The sequence below is a fragment of the Phyllopteryx taeniolatus genome, chromosome 14, assembly GCF_024500385.1.
Source record: "Phyllopteryx taeniolatus isolate TA_2022b chromosome 14, UOR_Ptae_1.2, whole genome shotgun sequence".
In the NCBI taxonomy this organism is placed as follows: domain Eukaryota; kingdom Metazoa; phylum Chordata; class Actinopteri; order Syngnathiformes; family Syngnathidae; genus Phyllopteryx; species Phyllopteryx taeniolatus.
In genome coordinates, this window is record NC_084515.1 from 26,940,767 (window position 1) to 26,957,582 (window position 16,816).

At 43.1% G+C, this 16,816-nt stretch overlaps 1 long non-coding RNA gene across 1 annotated transcript; it reads left to right on the forward strand.

Moving 5' to 3' along the window:
* The first annotated feature begins 1,600 nt into the window (after nucleotides 1-1,600).
* LOC133489267 (uncharacterized) lies at nucleotides 1,601-16,384 on the forward strand. Its single transcript, XR_009791850.1, has 3 exons — nucleotides 1,601-2,444; nucleotides 4,653-4,747; nucleotides 15,642-16,384. It is a non-coding gene; the product is annotated as an uncharacterized LOC133489267 (long non-coding RNA).
* The last annotated feature ends 432 nt before the right edge of the window (nucleotides 16,385-16,816 follow it).

Here is a 16,816-nt window from a genome sequence, read left to right on the forward strand (position 1 = left end):
AAAAATAATAAATAAAAATCATAACTCGCTGAATTTTAAAAGGGGGTTCCCTTCTGTATGATAAATGTGTTACAATAAACCACTGACCTCTACTTTTGAAATATGGTTTACATATTTATAGATTATTGTTTTAAGTTTGAAATAGTTTTTGTTTACACCATAATTTGATACACAGTGACTGCCATGTTTTTGCATGCGCAGTACATTCTGGTATTGATGGCGTACATGTATAATGTATAAGGTATAATGGTAACACCGTACATTGCTGCCCTCTCTTATACTGTATTAGTTAAATGTTTAAATCTGCACAGTTGTATTGTAAACAGTCATCCATTGCAATAAAGTTTGAAAAAAAATTGCTGCCCTCTGCCGAGCTAAAGGCTGCCACACACCGAGTGACCTGGCTGAACTGTCGCTTAGTGTGGATGTGGTTTGGCAACTGTTTTCATGAATGACGGGGAAGTCTGCCACTGATTTTGCAACGATTAAAAAAATTTAAACCCAGGTACACACCGTCGCAGCTTACAGCCAGTCTAAATGCACACAAGCTTTCACTAACGCTGAGCGCGTGTAACCCGCCTGGTTTTTTTACGTAATTGCGGTGACTCTTCTGTGCGCTTCACCGCACCGAGGTTCAATTCCACGCCGCTAGAGTGAATGCATTGCGAGGGGAGTGCGCTGACCGTTGAACTAAAAGCCCTCGGCTGCCCCCTCAGTGGCCAGCACCCTCTTTCAAGGATTGGGGAATGAGATTTCTTCACTACATCTGCACACCCAAGCTGGCTCTCCTTTACCACCACATGAGTGATGGGCACGGTAGTTCTTTTGAGTGCTGAATCATTCCAATCAGTTTTTTAAAATGATTTGTTCACTGAATCGTTCAGTTCTTTTTCACAAAATGATTCAAGTGCTTCCTCATTCAGTTAATGATCCATCCCTGAGGTTCATGTTCACTCAACACATTCACCGAAGGACTATGCGTTGTTGTCACGTATTGTAAACTAGGAAAGGTGGGGAAATTAAAAAAGAAAGGAAAAAAAACTTAAGCTAAATTATCACCTCTCTCTCTCTCAGCAAGCTCTTAAACACCCGGCCTCGGTTGTGACTCGTGAACATGCGTGCAGCGAGCTTAGCTGCCGACCATCCTTCCGCGTCCCCTGACGTCCAGCAAGGCTCTCGCCGGCCGGCGTGACTTTTCTGCTTTCCACCGCGGTGGACAGCATCGCTGACCAGCCTCCGCCACCCGGGCTTCCTACTCACTCACCTAACTGTTACAGTATTGTCATATGATGAGTGGAAAGCGTCTGAATGTCTTGAGAAGCGCTATATAAGTTGAATGTATTATTATTATGATGAAATAAAAAAGGCGGCACCTGTGGGGAGTTTGCATGTTCTCCCCATGTCTGCGTGGGTTTTCTCCGGGTGCTCCAGTTTCCTCCCACATCCCCAAAAAACATGCACGGTAGGTTAATTGAAGACTCTAAAATGCCCGTAGGTGTGAATGTGAGTGCGAATGGTTGTTCTATGTGCCCTGCGATTGGCTGGCGACCAGTTCAGGGCGTACCCCGCCTCTCGCCCGAAGATAGCTGGGATAGGCTCTAGCACCCCCGCGACCCGAGTGAGGATAGGCGGTACAGAAAATGGATTGATGGTTGTGTGCTTGTTTTCATGGGCTTGACTGACTCAACATAGGCTTTTAGCCTGAAGAAACTACTGCTAGTGAAAGCTATACTCGCGAAGACGTTAGGACTCATGAGTACGTTCACTGCGTAGTACGTTGTTCCTTGCGCAAACAAATCACTCATCGTACCATGGTGTACATCGCCCCTTAGCGAATCACAAACGAAGATGTTCAACGAACGAATCACTCGTGTCTATCGGATCGCGAATGATAAGTTCGACGAACAAATCACTCTTCAGTTCCTCAGTACACCGGTCCAATTCAGTTTACTTAAGTCCCAACCTTGAACGAATAGCTCTTCAGTTCACCAGTTCACTAAACGAATCACTCAGTTCACTTAAATCCCTCCCCTGAACGAATCACTCTTCGGTTCTCCAGCATATTAAAATCACTTAAGTCGCTGCCCCGCCTGCACGGTGCTGCCTGACGCTGGCTGCTCATTGGTTATTCACCGAAGTGAGTGACAACGCCGGCGAATCGCAAATCACATGGCTGTACACTTAAATAAGTCCCGCCCCCGCCTGCATGCTAGCTGCTCATTGGTCATTCACCGAAGATTCAGAAGTGAGTGACAGAACGCTCAAGCACTTCCGTTTCCGCTCCCAGCCGACTTGCTCGCCTCACGGCAGCGAACGGCAGCCAAGCTAAAAGAACGAATCATTTCATAAACTGATTCAGTTCAGTTCGTTCACTAAAAAGATTCGTTCTTCTGAACGAAACGCTCGCGAACAAAACAACACAAGTTGCGGCTTTCCACTTCCGGGTGAGCTTTGGTCGATGGAAAACGTTTCGGTATTGATTAAGGAGGCTGTTGAAGTTGCACGGGCATATTTGTGGAGCCGCGGAAGTGTTATGACGTTATTACAGCCCGGTCGGCGGGGGTGGCGACATAATTTCACGTGTGAGCACGAGGAGATGACGGAAGCAGCTGTGTAAATGTACTTTTAAAACTTTGGAATGGAAGTGGTTAAAATGCTGGTAAACTACGAATTTGTTTGGTGTTATTGAGTTATTGAAGGGTTGAAAGTGGGAATGCACTTTGGAGCACCCTCCGAATGTCGCGTCAGCACGAAACGAGGTTTAGCAAAAAACAGGGTTTATTCTTCAGCTTGACAACCCGTGAGAACTGGTCACAAACATAAAGCAAATAAATATATGTTGGCCTTATGAAAAAATAAACATTTAGAAAGACAAAGTATTAAAACAAAAGATACACACACCTCGGTTCACATCCGCAAGGGGCTAAATAGCCTTCTTTCTACCTTGTAGTTAATAGTTATTCATTCTTTGGCGTCATTTTAGTTGTATATGTTCAATGCTGCGTACGACTAACAAAGTAGTCGGCTGAGTGTGTGCTGGTTAACGAATGCTCTCGTATAATTGGCGTCGGTTGGAACCCTTCCGGTAAACAATTGCTTCGCAGTAATAATCACCACTAGATGGCGTAGAAGCGAAAGGGAATGACAAAACAAGTAAATAGAGAATACAATGAGCGACTGTAACACAAGTTAAAGGGGGGGTGAAGTTAGAATGCCCGAAAGTTTAATATTCGGTTTACGTCATGGGATTGAAAATAGAATTATCAATAGGATTTTGCGGTGGACAGATGTTCGTGATAAATTGAGAGATGTTTTGATAATATGACAAACAGTAACATAGGATGAGTGGCGGTAAATAAAAGTCGGAAAATCAGAAAGGAATGAAAGAAATTTGTGGAGAAATAAATAGAAGAGGGGAAGAATCTCCCCCTATTTAAAAGATTGTAATGTAAATTGGCCCAGGGATTAAAATGGCTCAGGGATTAAAATTCATAGTTAAGAGAACAGTTGAAACAGATGATCGTGAGGAATAAATTATCTGTTAATGTGGCGTTTTGTTTTTGCTTTTTCCCGGGAGAATAGCTCTGACGTGCATTGTAAAAGACTGGAATAAGTATTAAATTATGCGTCAGGGGCATTATTTGTGTTTATGAAGCGTCACATGAGTGAGTGTTGGAAGAATTTCATAGTGTATTAATGTTGACTAATGAGTTGAAAAAGCGTGCATAAAATGTGACGCACATCTATGATTAAATTAGGATGACGACCAGTCCGTGCTACATAAAACATTTGGGATATAGAGAGATTATACTAAATCTGTACAGTATATACAGAAGTTTCTGTTTGTGGCAAACCGCTTTGGAGAAAATAAATAAATAGACACAATTAGACAATATAAGGAGAAACAGGTTATTAAATTAGTATCGTAAAACCATCTTCTTTCCATTCTAATAAAATGGAGGGACGAGGGATGTTATGTCAAGTTATTTTGCTGATTAGCTGACAAAATTTCCACTGCCGTTAATTTTAAGTAGAAGATATATGGGAACATTTTGCTGGTTTACATAGCGACTTTTTGGTTAGTCAGGAAGGACAAAAGAAAAATAAGGGTAATTAGAAGCGCGTGGGTGGCATGGTGGACGACTGGTTAGAGCGTCAGCCTCACAGTTCTGAGGACCGGGGTTCAATCCCCGGCCCCGCCTGTGTGGAGTTTGCATGTTCTCCCCGTGCCTGCGTGGGTTTTCTCCGGGCACTCTGGTTTCCTCCCACATCCCAAAAACATCCATGAATTGGAGACTCTAAATTGGCCATGGGTGTGAATGTGAGTGCGAATGGTTGTTTGTTTGTATGTGCCCTGTGATTGGCTGGCAACCAGTTCAGGGTGTACCCCGCCTCCTGCCCGATGATAGCTGGGATGGGCTCCAGCGTGCCCGCGACCCCAGTGAGGAGAAGGGGCTCAGAAAATGGATGGATGGATAGAAGAGCGTGATTTCTTGTGATTACAGGGACCAGTTACACAGCGCCTAATTTGGGACAGGGAAATTCAGGATGTACAGGGGAAATTATATGTTGAGTACTTGTTTCTTTGGTTGTTTTTTTTCAAAATGACACATTTTTGGATGATCATTAATCTGTCTGATTGTCTCCCCTAGATGCAACACTAGAGGCAAGGAGGACGAAATGACTGTTGCAGTTGTCAAGTCATCTTTAAGAGTGGGATTAATTTGCATTCAGTCTCATTATTTAGGTCAATTGAGATTATTTATGTACAATTGTAGAGTTTATTTTAAACTAAAGGGGGCAAATTTTATTAGAGTTTTTATTTTTATGTTTCACAAAGTTTAAGTCACCTATAGTACGGAGTGAGACAGACAGAAGCATTTGTATAGGCAACATAGTACAGTTGTATTCTATTTTTGCACAGATATTATTTCAGTAGTGATTGGATTCTGATAAGATTATCAGTTTGGAGAGTACTTTAATCCCAGACATATAGATTTAGTGCTTGGTTATAACCAATTTGAACAGTTGCTGGAGGAGCGAATTGTAAACAGAGAGGTCTTCTGTTGAATACAATGAAGAAGTACGATTTGAGTTAAAGAAAGGGAATGTTTTATAGGCATTATGGTTATTTTTAAGGAATTTCTGAGGTAGATTAGGGCAACAGAAGTTTGGAGATCATGAATGTTGAGGAGATTGTGGTTAAATTTAAGAAGTAGTAATGAGGAGAACTGTGATTGCCTGGTGACCAGTTCAGGGTGTACCCCGCCTTTCGCCCGAAGATAGCTGGGATAGGTTCCAGCACGCCCGTGACCCTAGTGAGGATAAGCGGAACGGAAGATGAATGAATAATTAGGAGAATAGGATAATAATGGATGAGGGGCTTATTCAAGGTGATGATCATGATTGGCATAAAGTCATAATAAATTAAGAAAGTTTAATAGTAGAGCACAGTATATTAATTTATAGGTACTGGTTGATACTCGGGCGGCACGGTGGCCGGCTGGTTAGAGCGTCAGCCTCACAGTTCTGAGGAGCGGGGTTCAATCCCCGGTCCCGCCTGTGTGGAGTTTGCATGTTCTCCCCGTTCCTGCGTGGGTTTTCTCCGGGCACTCCGGTTTCCTCCCACATCCCAAAAAACATGCATTAATTGGAGACTCTAAATTGCCCGTAGGTGTGAATGTGAGTGCGAATGTTGTTTGTTTCTATGTGCCCTGCAATTGGCTGGCAACCAGTTCAGGGTGTACCCCGCCTCCTGCCCGATGATAGCTGGGACAGGCTCCAGCACGCCCGCGACCCGAGTGAGGAGAAGCGGCTCAGAAAATGGATGGATGGATGGTTGATACTCGTTTTCAGTTTGTAGCAAACGTTTAGGACATGAGGAGAATGATTTCTTCGTCGCCAAGCCCCTGAATTAGCAGGAAAATGACCACTGTTAATGTTTATGACAGGACGCAGGGGTCCCAGTTGGGGGACCAAATTTATGACAGGGCACTTTTGCAAGGAGTCCAAGGGGAGCCTGTTTACGATAGGTGGAGCAAATGAGTGGTCAAAAGAGACCTGAGGTCAGGATGGTTGCAGAACATTTTACGACTCTACAGAGAACATTAACAACAAATATTAACCATATCTTAATATTATGGGGTTTGTTTGAACAAGTAGGAAGGACTTCAAACAAGTTGAAGCTGGTTATTTTTCGGAGGAAATGAATTTGATGAAATTGGAAGCGCAAGGCCGTTGTGGGGGAGACATTGAATGGCTGACCAAAAGAGACCAAAATAATCCTATGAATCAACGTTTACCAAGTTGGTAGTAGTAATGTGATGAAAGTCTGTTTCAGTGGGGCAATAAAGGACACTAATTGGCTGATGTCGGAGCTGGTTGATGATCGGTGGCTGGTCAGAATCTGGTGGTGACACAGTTGAGGTAATTTGGTAATGGTATTAAGCACTTGCCCTTGAAGGACAGAAATAAAGGCTAAATGAGATGAACGATATATACTTATGACTTGTTGGTGTAATGTTTTGCTTAGAAAGAGTAGGAACTCCTCTCTCGTCAGCTGGAGTTTATAGTTTCACTCGGAGAAAATGTGGTGTAGCGGACATGCACCCCGCAACCTGTCACAGTGACTCCCCCATAGCTTGATAAACTGTATTCTTCCAAGTGGCTGTGAGACTACAAGAAGATGCCTACTGGGCCTTAGAGTAATTAGCAGGTCCCCTCGTAATCTTGGTTTACAGTCATCAAAGAGTCCTTTTCTTCGTTTGAACTGACAGCAGCCAAAAGAGAGAGAGCGCCACCCACTGGCGTTTGAGAGTACTGCAATCCATGAACTGCCATTCAGTTGATGTCTAACCAGAGAAAATAATTCAGTTTTGATATTTTACAAACTCTGCCGAATTATGCCAAATGTATGCCTTGACAGGTCAGTGTGTCAACTTTACAAGCACAGCTGTGAGATTTTGAGAACTGTTTGTCTTGATTTGACTCCAAGCAGCATGAAATGTGATTTGAACCAAAAGCAGTTGATTTGCCAAGAATAAAGTATAAACAGCCATTCTATATGCTTGACCCCTGAGGAGAGAGTACAAAGTTGGGAGTATTTTGTATTAATATATGATTTTAAACCCATTTTATGGGTCAAAATTGTAGACTAGATTCAAGCTGATGGGTGTGGTCTTGTCTGGTCCTCTTTGAACACGCCCCCTGGGTATTTAACCCCTGACTCCCACTGCCAAGCTCTCTTGTCTTTTGGTTCTTCGCTCCTGCTATCAGCTCCCCAGCTATGGGGCGGCCTTCGGCCCCCCCCTCCGCGCCCCCCCCCCCCCCTTTCCTTTTGTTCGGACACGCAGTTCGGCCAACGCGAATGCTGGGATGAGAACAGACTCGGCTTCCCAGCCTCTACATGGGCGACTGCAAGGCGATCAGAGTAGCTCCTACTTATAGTACCAAGTACGCTTCCAGCCAAGCGTGATTGCTCTGAAATTGAGTCCATGACAAGGCAGGGAGAGAAACCTCCCACAGAACCCGTGACGAACAACTTCTTTCCCCTTTTCTGCCTGTTTTTGTTTTATTTTTTGCATCTTTTTTGTCCACCAGACCTACCTCCTCGCCTCCTGAGACATGCGAGGAAAGGCAACTCCCAAAGACCAGCTGATCTACGTTCGTTAGTAACACACCAGTGTTTGCCAGACTGTACAATATTAGTGCCTAATAATTTCGGGGGAAATTGCTAGCTTCACACAAAATCCCAACTTTGTCCTCTCTCTCTCGTCCAGACTGGACGCATTAAACGCTCGCATTTTCAACTTTAGACCAACACACGATGTCGTAGTTCCCTTTTTCGTATGCCTATTTTTCTTGTTTGTATCATTATTAGTATTATTTTCTTTCTTGAGTTAGACCCCTTTGTGTGTTTCCCTCTTGATCCATCCCTTGTAGATGTCATTAAATATTCTATAGAATTTCAATCTTGGTTGTGTTTTGTGTGTGTTTTGAGTTTAAGTAAGCCTCTGTTATCTAGAACTCGTATTACATAAAATGTAGCAACCTTTAGATTATGAGACTGATAAAAGGTTTGTCGTCACTTTCTCCTAAATTTTTATACGAGACGTGGTGCCCCTTTACGAGACAAATTAGTTTGATTTTAACGTTAAAGCGTAAATAGGACAAACCCGGAAGTGAACGCAGGCGTTACCTTACTTCGTATCTTTCTCCAAATTAATTCCATTTTTATCCAAACCAGTACACGCTACAGTGGAAATTATGGCGCAAACGTTTGACATTATGACAGTACAAGGTTAACATTATAAAGCAATGTAGTGAAAGTAGTTGCTTAGGGGTAAACGTGGAATACAGAAAAGAGGTATTGGATTTAGAAGTCTTTTTGTATTTTTGTCGATGTTGTTCCCAATGGAGGCAGGTTAAAGTGGGATACAAGGGGGGTAGAATTGCATAGGGCAATACGATTTGTAATTGGATCGATTATTTTATTGAAATTTAGTAAAGGCTTATTTTGCTCTAGTGAATTTTGACTTGATTTTGATAGTTCCCAAGATAGGATAGTGGGAATCGTGGGGACTTAAGCAAGTTAGTTAGTTGCAGCGTATTAGCAGAAGCCATGAATGACACCTGTAGATTCACGAAGATTCTGGGGGGAAACTATTTGCAGTGATATACAGTGGGTAGGAAAAGTATTCAGACCCCCTTAAATTTTAATTTTTTTTTTATATTGCAGCCATTTGCTAAAATCATTTAAGTTCATTTCCCCCACATTAATGTACACACAGCACCCCATATTAACAGAAAATAACAGAATTGTTGAAATTTTTGGAAATTTATTAAAAAATAAAAACTTAAATATCACACAGCCATAAGTATTCAGACCCTTTTGAGCTAATACAGCCATGAGTCTTTTTGGGAAGTTTTTCACACCTGGATTTGGGGATCCTCTGCCATTCCTCCTTGCAGATCCTCTCCAGTTCTGTCAGGTTGGATGGTGAATGTGGGTAGGCAGCCATTTTGAGGTCTTTCCAGAGATGTTCAATTGGGTTTAAGTCAGGTTTCTGGCTGGGCCATTCAAGAACAGTCAAGGAGTTGGTCTGAAGCCACTCCTTTGTTATTCTAGCTGTGTGCTTAGGGTCATTGTCTTGTTGGAAGGTGAACCTTCGGCCCAGTTTGAGGTCCTGAGCACTCTGTAGAAGGTTTTTGTCCAGGATATCCCTGTTCTTGGCCGCATTCATCTTTTCTTCGATTGAAACCAGTCTCTCTGTCCCTGCAGCTGAAAAACACACCCACAGCCTGATGCTGCCACCACCATTCTTCATTGTTGGGACTGTATTGGACAGGTGATGAGCAGTGCCTGGTTTTCTACACAAATGCCACTTAGAATTATGGCCAAAAAGTTCTATCTTGGTCTCATCAGAGCATAGAATCTTATTTCTCACCATCTTGGAGTACTTCAGGAGTTTTTTTTAGCAAACTCCATGCGGGCTTTCATGTCTCTTGCACTGAGGAGAGGCTTCCGTCGGGCCACTCTGCCATAAAACCCCGATTGGTGAAGGGCTACAGTGATGGTTGACTTTCTAGAACTTTCTCCCATCTCCCGACTGCATCTCTGGAGCTCAGCCACAGTGATCATTTGGGTTCTTCTTTACCTCTCTCACCAAGGCTCTTCTCCCCCAATTACTCAGTTTGGCCAGACGGCCAGCTCTAAGAAAGGGTCTTGTCGTCCCAAATGTCTTCCATTTCAGGATTTTGGAGGCCACTGTGCTCTTAGGAACCGTAAGTGCAGCAGAATTTTTTTTTGTAACCTTGGCCAGATCTGTGCCTTGCCACAATTCTGTCTCTGAGCTCTTCAGGCAGTTCCTTTGACCTCATGATACTCATTTGCTCTGACATGCGCTGTGAGGTATTTTTGACATTTTAGCAATCATCAACGGAAATAGGCACAGTGTGAAAAATATCGGCAAAATCATGCAACCAGTTCGCCAATATCTGCTAAAAGGGTGCACCTACCACTCAACAGAAGTTAATGACATTCCACGGCAAGATTTCTTAGAGGCACTTATTAGAAATAGGCATCGTGCTCGATTATAAAGGCCTCCTGTCAAACGTTTTTAACTATCTTTGATTAAAACATGATTCACTTTGTTGATAAAAATGTCGAGGTTGTGTGGTGCACTGTGGATTGTTACTGGTGCTTGTAACATGACATGGGCACTGGCAAAGACCGCTGATTCAAAATTACCCACAGGTCTCAATGGCTGTATTATCGTTTACTAACACTGACTTCTGTAGAGACATTGTGTTCAGAACTATGTGTTAACATTTTGAAATCATAGTATTGTTCAGTCAAGGATTGGTATTTGGAATACATGTTGAAACTCTGGAATGCCATGGTGTGTGTAGCTGGAAATGTGTTTGACTGGCAGAAATCCCAGTCAAAGTAACATACATGCTGTTCTTCATAAACAATTTTGTGTGTATTTCCAACTGACAAAGCATAACACTGGAAAGGTACATCTAGGGTTTTAGCAGTAAAAAATAGCAATAGTTAAACCTGAATTAAAATAAAAATATAAACAACCTTAATGTTCCCTATGATCTAAAATGTTGACTTGACATTGTTTATCATGTACAAACAATTAGATACACATAGTTGTTCAAATGATGCAATTGGAAGTTAAAAATGGCAAGTGATGGAACATGTCAATGTTCAAGCTTGAAGTTGATGGTCTAACTGTGAAGGGTATCATACCAAGTAAGGAAACTGATATTGAAAAATTCACCCGTCCTATTAAGTTCTGTTATCCACTGAATACATTCACTTATCTTCTTCTTTTCCTTTCGGCTTGTCCCGTTAGGGGTCGCCACAGCGCGTCATCCTTTTCCATGCCTATCTCCTGCATCCTCCTCTCGAACACCAACTGCCATCATGTCTTCCCTCACGACATCCATCAACCTTCTCTTTGGTCTTCCTCTAGCTCTCTTGCCTGGCAGCTCCATCCTCATCATCCTTCTACCAATATACTCACTCTCTCTCCTCTGGACGTGTCCAAACCATTGAAGTCTGCTCTCTCTAACTTTGTCTCCAAAACATCGAACCTTGGCTGTCCCTCTGATGAGCTCATTTCTAATTTTATCCAACCTGGTCACTCCGAGAGCGAACCTCAACATCTTCATTTCCGCCACCTCCAGCTCTGCTTCCTGTTTTCTCTTCAGTGCCACTGTCTCTAATCCATACATCATGGCTGGCCTCACCACTGTTTTATAAACTTTGCCCTTCATCCTAGCAGAGACTCTTCTGTCACATAACACACCTGACACCTTCCTCCACCCGTTCCAACCTGCTTGGACCCGTTTCTTCACTTCCTGACCACACTCACCATTGCTCTGGACGGTTGACCCCAAGTATTTAAAGTCCTCTACCCTTGCCATCTCTTCTCCCTGTAGCCTCATTTTTCCCCCACCACCCCTCTCATTCATGCACATATATTCTGTTTTACTTCGGCTAATCTTCATTCCTCTGCTTTCCAGTGCATGCCTCCATCTTTCTAACTGTTCCTCCAGCTGCTCCCTGCTTTCACTGCAGATCACAATGTCATCTGCAAACATCATGGTCCACGGGGATTCCAGTCTAACCTCATCTGTCAGCCTATCCATCACCACTGCAAAAAGGAAGGTGCTCAGGGCTGATCCCTGATGCAGTCCCACGTCCACCTTAAATTCTTCTGTCACACCGACAGCACACCTCACCGCTGTTCTGCTGCCCTCGTACATGTCCTGTATTATTCTAACATACTTCTCTGCCACTCCAGACTTCTGCATGCAGTACCACAGTTCCTCTCTGGGTACTCTGTCATAGGCTTTCTCTAGATCTACAAAGACACAATGTAGCTCCTTCTGACCTTCTCTGTACTTTTCCATCAACATCCTCAAGGCAAATAATGCATCTGTGGTACTCTTTCTAGGCATGAAACCATACTGTTGCTCGCAAATACTCACTTCTGTCCTGAGTCTAGCCTCCACTACTCTTTCCCATAACTTCATTGTGTGGCTCATCAACTTTATTCCTCTATAGTTCCCACAGCTCTGCACATCACCTTTGTTCTTAAAAATGGGCACCAGTACACTTTTCCTCCATTCCTCAGGCATCTTCTCTCGCACTAGAATTCTATTGAACAAGCTGGTCAAAAACTCCACAGCCACCTCTCCTAGATGCTTCCATACCTCCACAGGAATGTCATCAGGACCAACTGCCTTTCCATTTTTCATTCTCTTTAATGCCTTTCTAACTTCCCCCTTACTAATCATTGCCACTTCCTGGTCCACCACACTTGCCTCTTCTACTCTCCCTTCTCTATCATTTTCCTCATTCATCAACTCCTCGAAGTATTCTTTCCATCTACCTAGCACACTGCTGGCACCAGTCAACATATTTCCATCTCTATCCTTAATCACCCTAACCTGCTGCACATCCTTCCCATCTCTATCCCTCTGTCTGGCCAGCCTGTATAGATCCTTTTCTCCTTCTTTAGTGTCCAACCTGCCATACATGTCATCATATGCCTCTTGTTTTGCCTTTGCCACCTCTACCTTTGCCCTGTGTCGCATCTCAATGTATTCCTTTCGCCTCTCCTCGGTCCTCTCAGTGTCCCACTTCTTCTTAGCTAACCATTTTCCTTGTATGATTTCCTGTACTGTGAGGTTCCACCACCAAGTCTCCTTCTCTCCTTTCCTGCCAGAAGATACACCAAGTACTCTCCTGCCTGCTTCTCTGATCACCTTGGCTGCAGTGGTCCAGTCTTCTGGAAGCTCTTCCCGTCCACCGAGAGCCTGTATCACCTCCTCCCGAAAAGCTGCACAACACTCGTCCTGTCTCAGCTTCCACCACATGGTTCTCTTCTCTGCCTTTGTCTTCCTAATTTTCCTCCCAACCATCAGAGTCATCTTACACACCACCATCCTATGCTGTCTAGCCACACTCTCCCCTACCACTACCTTACAGTTGGTAACCTCCTTCAGATTACATCGTCTGCACAAGATGTAATCCACCTGTGTGCTTCTACCTCCGCTCTTGTAAGTCACCCTATGTTCGTGCCTCTTCTGGAAAAAAGTGTTCACTACAGCCATTTGCATCCTTGTTGCAAAGTCTACCACCATCTGTCCCTCCAAGTTCCTTTCCTGGATGCCGTACTTACCCATCACTTCTTCATCACCCCTATTACCTTCACCAACATGTCCATTACAATCTGCACCAATCACGACTCTCTCTCTGTCTGGGATGCTCAGAACTACATCATCTAGCTCCTTCCAGAATTTCTCTTTCACCTCTAGGTCACATCCTACCTGTGGGGCATAGCCACTAATCACATTACACATAACACCCTCAATTTCAAATTTCAGCCTCATCACTCGATCTGATACTCTTTTCACCTCCAAGACATTCTTAGCCAACTCTTCTTTTAAAATAACCCCGACTCCATTTCTCTTCCCATCTACACCATGGTAAAATAATTTAAACCCTGCCCCTAAACTTCTAGCCTTACTGCCTTTCCACCTGGTCTCCTGGACACACAATATATCAACCTTTCTCCTAATCATCATGTCAACCAACTCCCGAGATTTTCCTGTCATAGTCCCAACATTCAAAGTCCCCACATTCAGTTCTAGGCTCTGTGTTTTCCTCTTCTCTTTCTGCCGAAGAACCCGCTTTCCACCTCTTCTTCTTCTTCTTTGACTTCGACTTCGACCCACAGTAGCTGAATTTCCAACAGCGCCCTGCAGGTTGACGGCGCCGGTGGCGGACTTTGTTAACCCGGGCCACGACCGATCCGGTATGGAATTCTTTGGATGAACGCTCATATTTGTTTGGCAAGGTTTTAAGCCGGATGCCCTTCCTGACGCAACCCTCTGCATTTATCCGGGCTTGGGACCGGCCTACAGTTTGCACTGACTTGTGCCCCCCATAGGGCTGCATTATACATTCACTTATACCTGTTAGTATTCAGGTCCTTCATTTTCCATGTTGTATTTTTAGTCAAAGTTACACACATCTATATTTGCCCTAAGTAATTTTTTTTTACTCGATACTTTGCGGTGCATTAACAAGTAACCCTAACCCTGGTTTGTGAACCTACTCTAACCCTAGTATTTGTGTGAAAAAGGTTTTCATACAATAAACAGCTTTTCATGTTCACATCTAGAGTCAGTGTTACAAGTGACCAATGGTCAAATAATGGTCATATTAAGTAAACTATGTATGTTTTTATCCCATGAACCCCTAAATGTAACTGGTTTACTTCAAAGAAATTTTACTAACATATTTTCAACAAAATGATTCACGTTCTTACATTTTTCTTACATGTCACAAATTGTGTACCACCACAGTGGAATGATCCATGTATGAGTGTCACAGCAAAGGGTTGGAATACTGTGTGATATTTTCTTTTCAGTTTTTCTTTTTTAATAAATCAGCAAAAATTTCAACAATTACATTTTTTTTCTGTCAATATGGGGTGCTGTGTGTACAATAATGAGGAAAAAAATTAACTGAAATTATTTTAACAAATGGCTCCAATATAAAAGAGTGATTAATTTAAGAGGGTCAGAAAACTTTGCGTACCCACTGTATGTGGTTAAGTGAGTGACAACCAATCGAGTCGTTAACTTTACACTTGGGTAGTGATAGAATTAAAACATTATTAGTCTGAGATATTTCTAAATTGTCAGCCTAGCAAGAGTGTCGACTTGCCAAGGAGTGAGAGATAAAGTGTGATGAATGTAATAATTATTTCAAACATCTTCAGATTTTGAATAATTGTTCTTTAGTTGAAGTATGCAAGTCAACTCTTTGCCCAGACAGGAATGATGGAAGTTACAATATCAGATAAATAAAAAACAGCTCTGGGGGCTGTACATGTTTTATAACTCAAAATTATATAAAATTTTAGATATGCTAAATAGGTAAGAAGACAAAGGTGTTGAATTGAGAAGCTGTCTCCTTGAGTGGACAATGAATGGATGAAAGCTTTGGAGGAAATTAGTGAGGGGCAGTGTATGACAAATGAATGGGAATAATGTCTATTTCAATAACTTCCAGGAATTTCAAACGGTATGGTGGTAAGTGGGTACTTTTCGACAGCTCTGAGAATAATATTATTAACGGGTAATAACCAACAACATCTGTTACCCCCCCCCCCCCCCCCCCCCCCCCACAGTATTTATAATCATTCCTCAGTGACTTATTCAAGAAATAAGAATATTGGCCGTGACTATAAAGATATAGTGATTATGGTATGATGTGTTGTTTGGTCTATTTCATAGGTGATGCAGTCATGTCCAAATTCGGGTCGGAAGACGTACTAATTTTCAGGAGGAAAGATGAGAAAATTAAGGCAGCTTTAAGTTAGTGATAAAAGAAGAGGAATAGCAGTGGGATAAAGATAATTGGAATGCTAGACTGAGTTGTTGAACCATATGTGGTATATGCTTGGGGAACCACATGTGGCTTTTGATTCTGATACCCGACTTTGTATATGACTGTCCCCAAATTACATTGTGTTATGATGTGGTTGAGTGTGGTGTTGTATTATATTTGTTGTTTTGCACACTACTAGCAGAAGGTCTCATTCTTACAGATCGGGGCAGATGTCTGGGGTCCCTTGTGTGGAAATGATGGCCTCAGCATGTATTGTCCGAGTGGGGACAGTGACCGGAAGGCCAGCCCAGGGTTGGAGTGGCTGAGACCAGGAGGAATGGCTGCGGATAATGCATTGGCCACGGCACCAAGAGTCGGCTGCATTTTGAAAAAATACATATAACATATAGTTGTACATTTCATCGCTGTTGGGAGGGGACCGTTGCTTCAATTGGTATTTTTATCCATCCATCCATTTTCTGAGCCGCTTCTCCTCACTAGGGTCGCGGGCGTGCTGGAGCCTATCACAGCTATCATCTGGCAGGAGGCAGGGTACACCCTGAACTGGTTGCCAGCCAATCACAGGGCATGGTATTTTAATACTTTGTGTAAATTTAATAATTGGGTCAGTCCCCAGGGGGGTCTACAATCATTGCATTTTTCAAGATTTATTTGCCTTTAATAGGTGTTTAATTGGGCAGCACTGGTTAGAGCATCTGCCTCACAGTTCTGAGGTACGGGGTTCGATCCTCGGCCCCGCCTGTGTGGAGTTTGCATGTTCTCCCCGTGTCTGCGTGGGTTTTCTCTGGGCAGTCCGGGTTTCCTCCCACATTCCCAAAACATGCATGGTAGGTTAATTGACAATTCTAAATTGCCCGTAGGTGTGAATGTGAGTGCAAATGGTTGTTTGTTTATATGTGCCCTGTGATTGGCTGGCAACCAGTTCAGGGTATACCCCGCCTCCTGCCCAATGATAGCTGAGATAGGCTCCAGCACGCCCGTGACCCTAGTGAGGAGAAGCGGCTCAGAAAATGGATGGATGGATGGATGGAGGTGTTTAATTGGGGGTTTAATAAAAGTGTTGTTTTTTTGTACCTCATTATAAGGAGTTTTGGTGGTGGCGGTCCCACCCCAACAGCAATCATGTCTGACTGATATGTATTAATTTTACTGTTTTATGCTTTGTGAATCAGAATGTTCTATGTATTATGGAATGACTGGTCACTCTTTTCTAACTTAAATAGACAAGTTTTTTTTTCGACTGACAGTCCATGAATCTTTGGCACCCCCACATAGCTACACCATTAATTATTTAAATTTAGGTGAAGGTGGCACGGTGAACAACTGAGCACGTCTGCCTCACAGTTCTGAGGAACTGGGCTCAAATCCGGCCTC